Source organism: Oncorhynchus nerka, linkage group LG3, assembly GCF_034236695.1.
Source record: "Oncorhynchus nerka isolate Pitt River linkage group LG3, Oner_Uvic_2.0, whole genome shotgun sequence".
Taxonomy (NCBI): Eukaryota; Metazoa; Chordata; class Actinopteri; order Salmoniformes; family Salmonidae; genus Oncorhynchus; species Oncorhynchus nerka.
This window is the reverse complement of record NC_088398.1, coordinates 65,356,236-65,370,171: the sequence shown is the minus strand read 5'-3', so window position 1 is coordinate 65,370,171 and position 13,936 is coordinate 65,356,236. Positions and strand designations below refer to the sequence as shown.

The 13,936-nt window shown below is 49.5% G+C and overlaps 1 protein-coding gene across 3 annotated transcripts in view; it reads right to left on the bottom strand.

Annotated features, from left to right (window-relative positions):
• Positions 1-13,202, bottom strand: part of LOC115115208 (B-cell CLL/lymphoma 9 protein-like) — a 50,480-nt gene extending 37,278 nt beyond the window's left edge. Inside the window, exons 1-3 of one of the 3 annotated variants that reach the window (XM_065014716.1) lie at positions 13,003-13,202; positions 10,718-10,903; positions 3,113-3,179 (exon numbers count right to left, since the gene is read on the bottom strand). The gene's annotated coding sequence lies outside the window, so the exon portion shown is untranslated. Of the gene's footprint in view, positions 1-3,112; positions 3,180-10,717; positions 10,904-12,825; positions 12,958-13,002 lie in introns of those variants that run through there. The other 2 variants (XM_065014722.1, XM_065014731.1) reach the window with 2 other exon arrangements.
• Positions 13,203-13,936: the final 734 nt, after the last annotated feature.

Below are 13,936 nucleotides of genomic sequence, written 5' to 3'. Positions count from 1 at the left end.
ACACACACAGCAGGAAACCACACACACACAGCAGGAAACCAGACACACAGCAGAAACCACACACACACAGCAGGAAACCACACACACACACACACACAGCAGAAACCACACCGATTTCAAGTTTTCATAACAATCGGAAATCTGTAATTTTGGACACCGATTTTACATTTTTTTATATACCTTTATTTAACCAGGCAAGTCAGTTAAGAACACAATGGTGGCCTAGGAACGGTGGGTTAACTGCCTTGTTCAGGGGCAGAACGACAGATTTTTACCTTGTCAGCTCGGGGGATCCAATCTTGCAACCTTACAGTTAACTAGTCCAACGCTCTAACCACCTGCCTCTCGTTGCACTCCACAAGGAGACTGCCTGTTGTGCCAATGCAGTAAGCCAAGGTAAGTTGCTAGCTAGCATTAAACTTATCTTATAAAAAACAATCAATCATAATCACTAGTTAACTACACATGGTTGACGATATTACTAGATATTACCTAGCGTGTCCTGCGTTGCGTATAATCTGACTGAGTATACAAGTATCTAAGTATCTGACTGAGCGGTGGTAGGCAGAAGCAGGCGTGTAAACATTCATTCAAACAGCACTTTCGTGCGTTTTGCCAGCAGCTCTTCGTTGTGCGTCAAGCATTGTGCTGTTTATGACTTCAAGCCTATCAACTCCCGAGATGAGGCTGGTGTAACCGAAGTGAAATGGCTACCTAGTTAGCGCTTGCTAATAGCGTTTCAAACGTCACTCGCTCTGAGCCTTCTAGTAATTGTTCCCCTCGCTCTGCATGGGTAACGCTGCTTCGATGGTGACTGTTCGGAAGCTATACTGTTACACTGGCAATACTAAAGCGCCTATAAGAACATCCAATAGTCAAAGGTTAATGAAATACAAATGGTATAGAGAGAAATAGTCCTATAATTCCTATGATAACTACAACCTAAAACTTCTTACCTGGGAATATTGAAGACTCATGTTAAAAGGAACCACCAGCTTTTATATGTTCTCATGTTCTGAGCAAGGAACTTAAACGTTAGCTTTCTTACATGGCACATATTGCATTATTTAAACCAAATTGAACATGTTTAATTATTTATTTGAGGCTAAATTGATTTTATTGATGTATTATATCAAGTTAAAATAAAAGTGTTCATTGTTCATTCAGTATTGATGTAATTGTCATCATTACAAATATATATATAAAAATATATATATATATTTTTTTTAAACGGCCGATTAATCGGTATCTGCTTTTTTTGGTCCTCTAATAAATCGGTATCGGCGTTGAAAAAGCATAATCGGTCGACCTCTTAACACACACACACACACCAGCAACCACACACACACACACACACACACACACACACCAGCAACCACACACACACACACACACACACCAGCAACCACACACACACACACCAGCAACCACACACACACAGAAAGGGATAATCAGAGAGGTTCCTCTCCCTCTATTAAATAAACTAGCTGATCAGTCAATCACCCACACCTCTTAGCCCTGCTGGAAGTAAAAGGCCTGCTGACGTTTTAGCCTCATTTATGCTAATCCCATTTCGCAGCTCAGCCACAACAGAGCAGTGAGTAGCTCCCCCCACCCCCCTTTCTCTCTCTCTCCCCTCTGTCCTTCTCCTTCCCACTCTAAATCTTTTTTTTCCACTATTTGTTTACACTTAAACTCTCCCTCGCTTCTCTCCTCTCTCTGCAAGACAATGACTCACAGACAGAAACACACACACACCCAGCTAAGCCTGTATAACCACTGGCACAGTAGCATAGACACACCAATCTTGCACAATCACAGTGAAAATATACATGCAAACACACAGGTAGCATGTATCAACCCAGCCTGGATTCCACACAATGTAACACCACCACCCCACACTGCAATGTCAACCATCAGTACCACTAGACTGCATCTATGGTTACTTCAGGTCTAAGGGACGGCTATGTTAGCTTAGCTTCACACACACATTCTAATCGACAGTCTAAGACAAAGACAGTAAATCCCTTTGACCGTACCCCCCCCCCCCCAGACAGACAGTCACACAGACCACAGGACTTAGCAGAGGGAACATTCATCTCTATGAAGCTCCCTGTTAAATTCACTGAGTCGTGATTCCCACCAACATGTCTGACGCAGGGATACCCTGCTCTTCCTGCTCTGCTCGGCTGACAGCCGACACCTGGGAGTTCACCTGTTCAGGTGGCTTCCTGTACACAGTGCCAGATACACACACACACACACCACGCCTTGTATATAACACACAACGCTCAGAACGCAGGGTAATGGCTAAATATACAGCTGTGATGCCACGGGAGGGGTGTGACATACATTCACCATGCTAAGACAAAACACACAAGCATTCATACACACACACACACATTCATACACACACACACACACAGAGTTAAAAGTGGGCTCTTGTTCCTTGTGAATGTCAAATATGTCAAATATTTACCATGAACTTTGACTGTTCCACATACTTAACTCACTCACTATACATACCTGTAGCACACACCTCAGTTGCTCTCCATCTTCCTTCTCCCTCCCTGTCCATCTTCCTTCTCTCTCCCTGTCCATCTTCCTTCTCTCTCCCTGTCCATCTTCCTTCTCTCTCCCTGTCCATCTTCCTTCTCTCTCCCTGTCCATCTTCCTTCTCCCTCCCTATCCATCTTCCTTCTCCCTCCCTATCCATCTTCCTTCTCCCTCCCTGTCCATCTTCCTTCTCTCTCCCTGTCCATCTTCCTTCTCTCTCCCTGTCCATCTTCCTTCTCTCTCCCTGTCCATCTTCCTTCTCCCTCCCTGTCCATCTTCCTTCTCTCTCCCTGTCCATCTTCCTTCTCTCTCCCTGTCCATCTTCCTTCTCTCTCCCTGTCCATCTTCCTTCTCTCTCCCTGTCCATCTTCCTTCTCTCTCCCTGTCCATCTTCCTTCTCTCTCCCTGTCCATCTTCCTTCTCTCTCCCTCTCTCTAAGTGTATTCAACTGAGCTAGTAGTAGCGTCTTGTAGCCTAAACCAAGTAGTCTCTCCTCCCCACTGCTATGCTGCATCATATGTTACGTAATGTTGTAATGTCATGCTAAGGCACTCACCATGTCCATCAGGGTCATGATGTGGCCATCACTGCACCAGGTAGAGAAGCGTGTGTGACCCCAAAACCTGCAGGCAGGAGAGACAGGGAAAAGTTTACAGGAGACACACACAGAGCTGACTCACATCTGCTGTCTGTGCCTGGGCATGCATGGTGCCATGCGTGTCGGCCAGGCGGGTCAGAGCTGGCAGCAGGACTGGCACTCTGCAGCTCTACTGCTGCGCTGATCGTCTCACACACACCTCACCACAGATTATCCTTCTCTCTCTTGCTCCAACTTTCTGGCTCTCACACAGAGAAGTGCATACACCGCAAGATACACCGCAAGATACGCCGCAAGATACGCCGCAAGATACGCCGCAAGATACGCCGCAAGATACACCGCAAGATACACCGCAAGATACGCCGCAAGATACGCCGCAAGATACGCCGCAAGATACACCGCAAGATACACCGCAAGATACACCGCAAGATACACCGCAGATACGCCGCAAGATACGCCGCAAGATACACCGCAAGATACGCCGCAAGATACGCCGCAAGATACGCCGCAAGATACGCCGCAAGATACACCGCAAGATACACCGCAGATACGCCGCAAGATACGCCGCAAGATACGCCGCAAGATACGCCGCAAGATACGCCGCAAGATACACCGCAAGATACACCGCAGCAAGATACACCGCAGCAAGATACACCGCAGATACACCGCAAGATACGCCGCAAGATACGCCGCAAGATACACCGCAAGATACACTGCAAGATACACCGCAAGATACAACGCAGATACACCGCAAGATACACCGCAAGATACACCGCAAGATACACCACAAAGATACACCGCAAGATACACACTTTTATATTGCTCAAATACCAGGACAAATATCAGGGCACAAACAGCACAGAAGTTGCTAACAGATTGAACCTAGATTGTTTATTCACAGAGTACGTAATATAGGTTGATACAACCTGATACCTCCAACTCCAGTGCTTTCAACACACTAGCTCCTCTCACCTCCTGCCCTCCCTGTCCTCTCACCTCCTGCCCTCTCACCTCCTGCCCTGTCCTCCCCTCTCCTGACCTGTCCTCTCATCTCACCTCCTGTCCTCTCACCTCCTGCCCTCCCGGTCCTCTCACCTCCTGCCCTGTCCTCCCCTCTCCTGACCTGTCCTCTCATCTCACCTCCTGCCCTCCCCTCCCCTGTCCTCTCACCTCCTGCCCTCCCTGTCTTCCCCTCACCTCCTGACCTCTCACCTCACCTCCTGTCCTCCCACCTCCTGCCCTCCCACCTCCTGCCCTCCCTGTCCTTTCATCTCCTGCCCTCCCTGTCCTCTCACCTCCCTGTCCTCCCACCTCCATGTCCTCCCACCTCCATGTCCTCCCACCTCCTGCCCTGTCCCCTCACCTCCTGCCCTCCATGCCCTCTCACCTCCTGTCCTGTCCTGTCCTGTCCTCCCCTCCAGTCTCCTGACCTGTCCTCTCACCTCACCTCCTGTCCTCTCACCTCACCTCCTGTCCTCTCACCTCCTGCCTGCCCTGGCCTCTCACCTCCTGCCCTGTTCTCCCCTCTCCTGCCCTATCCTCTCACCTCCTGCCCTCCCACCTCCTGCCCTGTCCTCTCCCTCCCCCTGCCCTGTCCTCTCCCCCCTGCCCTGTCCTCTCACCTCCTGCCCTCTCCTTCCCTCGCACCCCCTGCCCTGTCCTCTCACCTCCCTGTCCTATCACCTCCTGCCCTTCCTGCCCTCCCTGCCCTCTCACCTCCTGCCCCCTCACCACCCTGTCCTCTCACCTCCTGCCCTCCCGGTCCTCTCACCTCCTGACCTGTCCTCCCCTCTCCTACCCTGTCCCCTCACCTCCTGCCCTCCCGGTCCTCTCACCTCCTGCCCTGTCCTCCCCTCTCCTGCCCTCGCACCTCCTGCCCTATCCTCTCACCTCACCTCCTGTCCTCTCACCTCACCTCCTGTCCTCTCACCTCACCTGCTGTCCTCTCACCTCACCTGCTGTCCTCTCACCTCACCTGCTGTCCTCTCACCTCACCTGCTGCCCTGTCCTCCCCTCTCCTGCCCTCTCACCTCCTGCCATCTCACCTCCATGTCCTCCCACCTCCTGCCCTCTCACCTCCTGCCCTCCCTGTCCTCTCACCTCCATGTCCTCCCACCTCCTGCCCTCCATGCCCTGTCCTCCCCTGCCTTCCCCTCCCCTCTCCTGACCTGTCCTCTCACCTCACCTCCTGTCCTCTCACCTCACCTCCTGTCCTCTCACCTCACCTCCTGCCCTGTCCTCTCCCCCTGCCCTGTCCCCCACTGCCCTGTCCTCTCACCTCCCTGCCCCCAATGTCCTCTCACCTCCTGCCTTCCCTGTCCTCTCACCTCCTGCCCTCCCTGCCCTCTCACATCCTGTCCTCTCACCTCCTGCCCTCCCTGTCCTTTCACCTCCTGCCCTCTCACCTCCTGCCCTCCCTGTCCTCTCACCTCCCTGTCCTCTCACCTCCATGTCCTCTCACCTCCATGTCCTCTCACCTCCTTCCTTCCCTGTCCTCTCACCTCCTGCCCTCCCTGCCCTCTCACCTCCTGTCCTCTCACCTCCTGCCCTCCCTGTCCTTTCACCTCCTGCCCTCTCACCTCCTGCCCTCTCTGTCCGCTCACCTCCCTGCCCTCCCACCTCCTGCCCTGTCCCCTCATCTCCTGCCCTCTATGCCCTCTCACCTCCTGTCCTGTCCTCCCCTGCCCTCCCCTCCCCTCTCCTGACCTGTCCTCTCACCTCCTGCCCTGTCCTCCATGTCCTCTCACCTCCTGCCCTGTCCTCCCTGTCCTCTCACCTCCTGCCCTGTCCTCCCTGTCCTCTCACCTCCTGCCCTGTCCTCCCCTCTCCTGCCCTGTCCTCTCACCTCCTGCCCTCCCTGTCCTCTCACCTCCTGCCCTCCCTGTCCTCTCACCTCCTGCCCTCCCTGTCCTCTAACCTCCTGCCCTCCCTGTCCTCTCACCTCCTGTCCTCTCACCTCCTGCCCTCCCTGTCCTCTCACCTCCTGTCCTCTCACCTCCTGTCCTCTCACCTCCTGCCCTCCCTGTCCTCTGACCTCCTGTCCTCTGACCTCCTGTCCTCTCACCTCCTGCCCTGTCCTCCCCTCTCCTGCCCTGTCCTCTCACCTCCTGCCCTCCCTGTCCTCTCACCTCCTGCCCTCCCTGTCCTCTCACCTCCTGTCCTCTCACCTCTTGTCCTCTCACCTCCTGTCCTCTCACCTCCTCACCTCCTGTCCTCCCACCTCCTGTCCTCTCACCTCCTGTCCTCTCACCTCCCTGTCCTCTCACCTCCTGCCCTCCCTGTCCTCTCACCTCCTCTCCTGTCCTCTCACCTCCTCTCCTGTCCTCTCACCTCCTACCCTCCCTGTCCTCTCACCTCCTGTCCTCACCTCACCTACCCTCCCTGTCCTCTCACCTCCTGCCCTGTCCTCCCTGTCCTCCCCTCTCCTGCCCTCTCACCTCCTGCCCTGTCCTCCCCTCTCCTGCCCTCTCACCTCCTGCCCTGTCCTCCCCTCTCACCTCCTGCCCTCTCACCTCCTGCCCTCCCTGTCCTCTCACCTCCTACCCTCCCTGTCCTCTCACCTCCTGTCCTCACCTCACCTACCCTCCCTGTCCTCTCACCTCCTGCCCTGTCCTCCCCTCTCCTGCCCCCTCACCTCCTGCCCTGTCCTGCCCTCCCACCTCCTGCCCTCCCTCCTCCCCGCCCTCTGCTGTGTTCTCTCGTTTGTGACTACCTCCCTCCATCCCTCTGGTCGCTCCCACACTCTGTCCACATTCCTCCTTAGCTCATGCTGTGAGGACATTTCCCTGCGGCTCAAAACATTGTGAGAAATCCCAGCGGTCAGAGGGAGCCTTGTGAGGCCCTGTGCCCCACAGAGACAGAGGGAACACAACACACACTTCCCTTTCTCCCGAAGGAGCTGGATACGCCCGGCTAAAATGTAGGCACCACTGAAATAGCACAATGCAAATATTTCAATTTGATGTGCAACAACAAAATAAATACACATTGTATCACACACATTGAAACATTCCAGTCTATCATGCAAACATTTCTGATGGTCTGTCATACAACTGGATATTGTGATGTTAAATCTATGTGGTCCATTTCTATACTGTACACTTCCCCTCCCCCCAATCATTTTCTGGTGAGCAGGAGGAGCGTGTGGTAATTTAAAAAAAAAATTATATACCCCTTTTTCTCCCCAATTTCGTAGTGTCCAATTGTTTAGTAGCTACTATCTTGTCTCATCGCTACAACTCCCGTACGGCTCGGGAGAGACGGAGGTTGAAAGTCATGTGTCCTCCGATGCACAACCCCACCAAGCTTCTTAACACTGCGTGCATCCAACGCGGAAGCCAGACGCACCAACGTGTCGGAGGAAACACTGTGCACCTGGCAACCTTGGTTAGCGCGCACTGCGCCCGGCCTGCCACAGGAGTCGCTGGTGCGCGATGAGTCAAGGATATCCCTACCGGCCAAGCCCTCCCAAACCCGGACGACGCTGGGCCAATTGTGCGTCGCCCCACAGACCTCCCGGTCGCGGCCGGTTGCGACAGAGCCCGGGCGCGAACCCAGAGTCTCTGGTGGCACAGCTGGCACTGCAGTACAGCGCCCTTAACCACTGCGCCACCTGGGAGGCCCTCGTGTGGTCATTTTTGATGGCGTGAGACCAAGACATTGATTAGTGATCCTGAGGAATGGGAGGAGCATGGGGACAGAGAGAGCAGATTTAGCTGAGCTCAAAGTCTGTCTGTTTTGTGTCTAACATACTGTACACACACCTCGAATAAGGTCCTACTGATCCAAGGCTTTACACAATAAAAGCTGCAGAGGCATATGTGTGGAAGTCATTCTTATCTTTGATGATTACATCACACACACCCACCTCCTCTCCTGTCTTGTAGGCCAACATTAGCCCTGTGGAGAGAACATGAACCATGGTCTGTCCCTGAATTACCACACTTTACCCTGGTGTGTCATTCCCGTGGAATTTTAAACACACTGGCAAAGACCTGCCTAATTAAAGTGCACAGGCAGACACAGAAACACACGTATTATAGACACGCAGGCACATTCACAGACACACAAGTTACACAGAGGCTGGTAGACACAGAGAGTTTCACTGAGACTGGGCAGAAGGATCATATGGAACCTTAGTGGGGGACAGAGTAATGAGACATTCTGGAAGTGTTCTGGAACGATAAAGGAGCTCAGGGTTCTGGAACCTTGGAACAGCACCAGACCAGAAGACAAACCTACCAGCTGGAACTGTACAATCACATTCTGGCCATGCAAAAAGAGAGACGGCATGCCATCTACCTAACCTCATCCATTAGCCCTTAATTAAGAACAAATACCTCATGATTTTGCTCATTCTTGTTGCATTCTTTAGGGCAAACCTCAAAACATTTTTTCTTCCGATTCGGTGCTGGATGCTCACAACCCTGCTGACAATATTGACTGTTTTAGCGGTGTCATCTGCAGACCAACTGCCAGGCTAGTGGCTACCATGGTTCTGGGTACAAGCAGAGACTGTGGTTCTGTCTCCAACTCCCCACCAAGGGCCAGGGGGAACAGCCTGTACACAGAACGAACTGTCTAGCAACGCACAGCAACACGGAGGACGAGTGACAGATGGGCAATCCACAGTAACAGTGACACTGAGACTCAGATGATTTCTCACTTTAAAATTAATGTCAAGCAAAAAACAATGATTGCAGAGTTAAACAAAACATACAACTCTGAACAAGGACTACTTTTAACAATTTCCACTGAATTGTACAAAAATAAATGTACTTGAAGAACAGTGCAGATGCCAGGTTTGGTAACAGAACGACGGTTTGTGCTGTTGGTGCCGTCATTCTGTTAACAAACTTGGCATCTGCACTGTTCTTCAAGTAACTGTGTTTGTCAAATTTGAGAGGAAATTGTTAAAAGTAGTCTTTTGTGCATAGAGCTGCATTTTAAAGTGAGAAATCGAATTCTCAGCATCACTCTGTGGAATAGCCCAACTACGGCCTGACCCAGATGTGAGGATAGCCCAACTACGGCCTGACCCAGATGTGAGGACAGCCCAACTACGGCCTGACCCAGATGTGAGGATAGCCCAACTATGGCCTGACCCAGATGTCAGGACAGCCCAACTTCGGCCTGACCCAGATGTGAGGATAGCCCAACTACGGCCTGACCCAGATGTGAGGACAGCCCAACTACGGCCTGACCCAGATGTGAGGACAGCCCAACTACGGCCTGACCCAGATGTGAGGACAGCCCAACACACACCAGCAGCCTGTATTCTGTGGGCTTGTAGGACATGCCAGGTTCAATACTGACCATTTCTAGACCTCAGCTGTTAAAGCAGCTATACAGCGTGTAGCTACAGAGAGGAGAGGCACATGACAAAAGGGATTGGAGAGTCTAAGAAGTCAGCTGGAGTTTAAAGACAGATTTGGTGGGATGGTTAAACGGAGAGGAATATTATCTGGGACAGACAGTGGCTTTCGCCATGCTGGGGAATGGGTTTCTATAGTGAGTCATAGCCAATGTCTGAAAGACTGGTTCCTCATGTGGTGTCACTGTTCCGTTTCCCCTACTTACCTACCTACAGTGTGTGGGTGTATGTTGGTGTGCCTTGCCTTACTGACGCCCTGCTGTCACTCACGTACGTATGTGTGTGTGGCTAAAGCACATCATGCATCTCTCTCTAAACACCTAGGGCTGGATTCAATCCGTACTGCTAAAGTATCGTGGAAGAGCACCATTCATTTAATGATCATTTCCGATTGAGCTGGCATATGCAGTAGGGCCGGGACGATACAAGTATCGCGATACTCATTAGTATCGTGGCAAGGAAACAGAACACAAAGCAGATTTCACTTCTTTAAGAAAACTGTTGGAAACAAACATCATTATGTTGTCATCTAGTCACATTTATGTATTTTCCAAGCTATAGCACACTTTATTTTACAGACAGCAGGTTTTTAAAGGTCCAAAAAGTTTGGTCTGCTTCGTGTTTTCATTTGCCACAGAAAAAATATTGCAATAATGGTATTGTCACAGCCCTAATATGCAGCGTTTACAGCGGGAACAATGCTTTTAACTGTCAATCGTGCTATAAAGCAGATCTTCAGCACCACAGATTGAATAGATCCCTAACACACATTTCTCTCCTACTAATCATCCCATATTGATGTGAGGACAGTTTTACCCCGGGATTTTAATTTGAAAAGCCATGAAGTGAACTATACAGGAAACATGAGCCAAATTCACTAAGGAGAAAAATAAATTGTCCTTAATACACCCATATCCATTTCCCTGTCCTCTTCCTTGCAGTGGTTTTTGGTTGACAGTCTATGGATTAGATAACAGATAAATAAACCGTGTGGATGGTTTTCTCAGGCAGAACACCCTGAGCCTCCTGTGTCTTCAACATGTATAGATCACAGATAGCACTGCTAGGCCAAAACAATCCAGGGTCATCTCTTCTCCCCTCACAGCCTTGAATGTTCAACAGGCATTGAAACAGGCAAAGGTAGTGTGTGTGTGTGTGTGTCAGACAGACTATAGTGATTGATTGATTACCTTAGTAGGTCCCCAGCCCTCTCAGTAGGGCCTCATATGGAGATCCATCCCTTGGGTCCCCAGAGCCACAACCTTTGAACCCGGACTCCTCCCACTCAGACAAAGCCACCTGAACACAGGAGCTGATCCTTGCTCAGTCACTGGCAACACCCTCACAGACACAGGTCACCGCAGCCAAACACACACCTAAGAGAGACAGAGTTTTTTTACTCATCCAATAAACAGTCTGTTGCATAAAGACATGTTACACTGCCATGAACGATACAACAGCGCCAATTCTTCAAATGTGAACTAGTTCAGCCCCTCTTTAGTAGAATATATTCTATCTAGGAATTAGTTTCCCCTCTCTAGAACTAGCCTAGCTCAATGGTTAAATGGTCTCCAACCCTGGTCCTGGAGACCTAAGGGGTGTTCAAGCTTTTCTTCTTGCCCAGAGCTCTTACAACTCAACTTCATAGACTGTTCTCTATGCTACTGCACAGCAAGCGAAACTGGAGCGCCAAGTCTAGGACCAAAAGGCTCCTTAACAGCTTCTACCCCCAAGCCATAAGACTGCTGAACAATTAATCAAATGGCCACCGGACTATTTACATATACACACACACACCCGTCCCATTTGTTTTTACAGTGCTGCTACTAGCTGTTTATTATCTATGCAGTCACTTTACAAATTACCTCGAATAACCAGTACCCCCATACATTGACTCGGTACCGGTACCCCCTGTATATAGCCTTGTTATTGATATGTAATTATCTTGTTACTTTTTCTTCTTTTTTTTTCCTTAATTGATTTAGTAAATATTTTCTTAACTCTATTTCATTCATTTCATTGTTGGTTAAGGGCTTGTAAAGTAAGCATTTCACTCTAAGGTCTACACCTGTATTCAGCGCATGTGACAAATAAAATGATTTGATGAGCCAATTCAGGTGTATTAGTGCTGGGAACAAAAAAAGCACTCAGGGTTGGTGGTGAACACTGGACTAGAAGAGAGAAGACTTCAGTCCAGAAGGAGCAGCGTATGTCTACTGGTTCATATTGTTGCCGTCAGACATATTAGGGTTCAGGGTAACCAGGTGTTTGGACTCTAGCCAATCAATAACAATAATTGATCAATTACGTGACTGGGAGAAACGAAAACCAGCAGGACTGTGGCCGTTGACACACACATTCAATACCACTTAATCGTGTAGGCCTATCTGGCCTTGGTTAGTTTACATATCGGGCATTATCAGTGATATCACTTGATTTCAAGTGCTCCAATTGCAGAATGGCCAATACAAGAGGTTACAGCCAGATAGGGTACTGTAGCCCTATAACTGTATAGCTAGTCTACTACCGCATTACATTGCCAGCCATAAATACACCGTCAAATAACATAACCGTAGGCTAGGTTTGCGAATCTCAGCGTCTCACTGGCCAGTATTTGGCGGCCTCAGTACTCCAGGGCGCTCCAAACTCCAGCAACTTTTTTATCCTAAAAAAAAGTTGTTCCTGTTTCACCAGAGTTGGGGGGAAGGGACTATATTGCGCTCTCCTCTCACTCACACACACAGCCCCGGCCAGCGCAAACAAAGTCGGCCCCGAAAGGTGGGGGGGTCTCACGGCTTTTGCCACGGCATAACCCTGCTTGTCCAAATCAGCGCCCACAAAACAGACAACAATTAAAGGGAAACATTTGAAGCTTTGTCTAAGAGAAATATAAAGCCACTCCCACGACAGTCAGTGTTACATTTTGAAGTTCAGTACTGTAACAATGTAACAATGTTGTCGTGAACGAAATTCGCTTGAGCTTATTACCACGTAGGATATAGGTTCTCTGTGTGGATAGCCAAATAGGGTAGGTAGGGGCTACATATTTGTTAGGACATTTAGTGAACCTAAAATAGCCTACGCCTTTTTAAAGAAAATATTAATTGTATTGTATAATGCCTGCGCCGAATTGTGTTGAAGAATGTGGGCATGTTGCACCGTATTTTCAGTTCGAGAAACACGATCGGTCCTCCTCTTGTATAGTGTTAAAAAAAATATTCATCCGCGCGTAATAACACATCCTGTCAACGTTGTGTGAAATAATCCGCTGTTTTCACAAAATATTTTTTTAAATCACCGTTGATATGAAAAAACGATCACTCCTTGTGTCAAACCAGGTACGGCGGGTTTTATGGCCATCCTTCGGGAACAGGGGTACAGCGGATACCGGACTGAGATGTCCCTGGGAGGAGGACCCGCGTGTAGCCTTGCCAAGAGGCAAGCCGCCACAGCGACACTTTCCCCGAAAACTCACCTGGAATGATTCCTCGGGCCTGCTTCGTGTAGTAGGCTACGTTCTATAGCCTGATTGTAGTAATCAAATAGCAACATTATTCGTCCAACGATATTAAAGAGCAATGTGTCGCCCCCTTCGCCTGAGCTTCCAGCGGTCCGTCCTACTACATTATAGCCAAGATTTCCTACTGTTTCCCCCGCCCGTCCCAGCGTGTTGGTTTAGTCCGAATTCTAAGTAGCAATTCTAGGTCAGGGCAATGTTCAGCTGCCAAACGTTGTCGAACGTTGCAGATAGAAATGTCACGAATGGCGCCAATGTGATTCCTTATTCTACGTGTTAGATGCATGTTTGCTCTACGTAGACTATTTCTATCTGAACGTTCCAAAACGTTGCGTTCTGCTGAACACACCCCTGGATATATTCATTACGACGATTCTGTTGCAAAACGCTTCGGCTGCAGAAACAGTTTACGCCAAACAGAAAATGTTTTGCAACGAAAACGAGAGTTTCTATTGGAGAAATTCAAGTAGCTAATTTCCCATTCTGATTGCTTCCGCTTGGTTCTTAAATGGTAAAGGTTTTCCGTTGCAAGACGTAATGAATACACCCCTGGTCTGTGTGCCAATGAGAATGTAACTGTCGGACAGAAAACACGGACACGTAGGCTTTTGAAAATTAGAATATTATATTCCACTGGTTTGACATGAAAACGACTATTAAAACCCAGTAAACTGTGTGTGCATAGGCTACCTAGGGCTTATAACACTACCTGCACAATATCGAACACACACAGCATAGCATTCACTGCATACTGATTAGGAATCTACTTTAACCAACTCCCTTGTCTCCCCTCTTCCTCCTCCTCTCCTGCAATGCATTTTCATTTTGATGCTACACACAGTGAGGTAGACACATTGATTACATTTTTAAACGTGTCAGGAAGTCTGACACA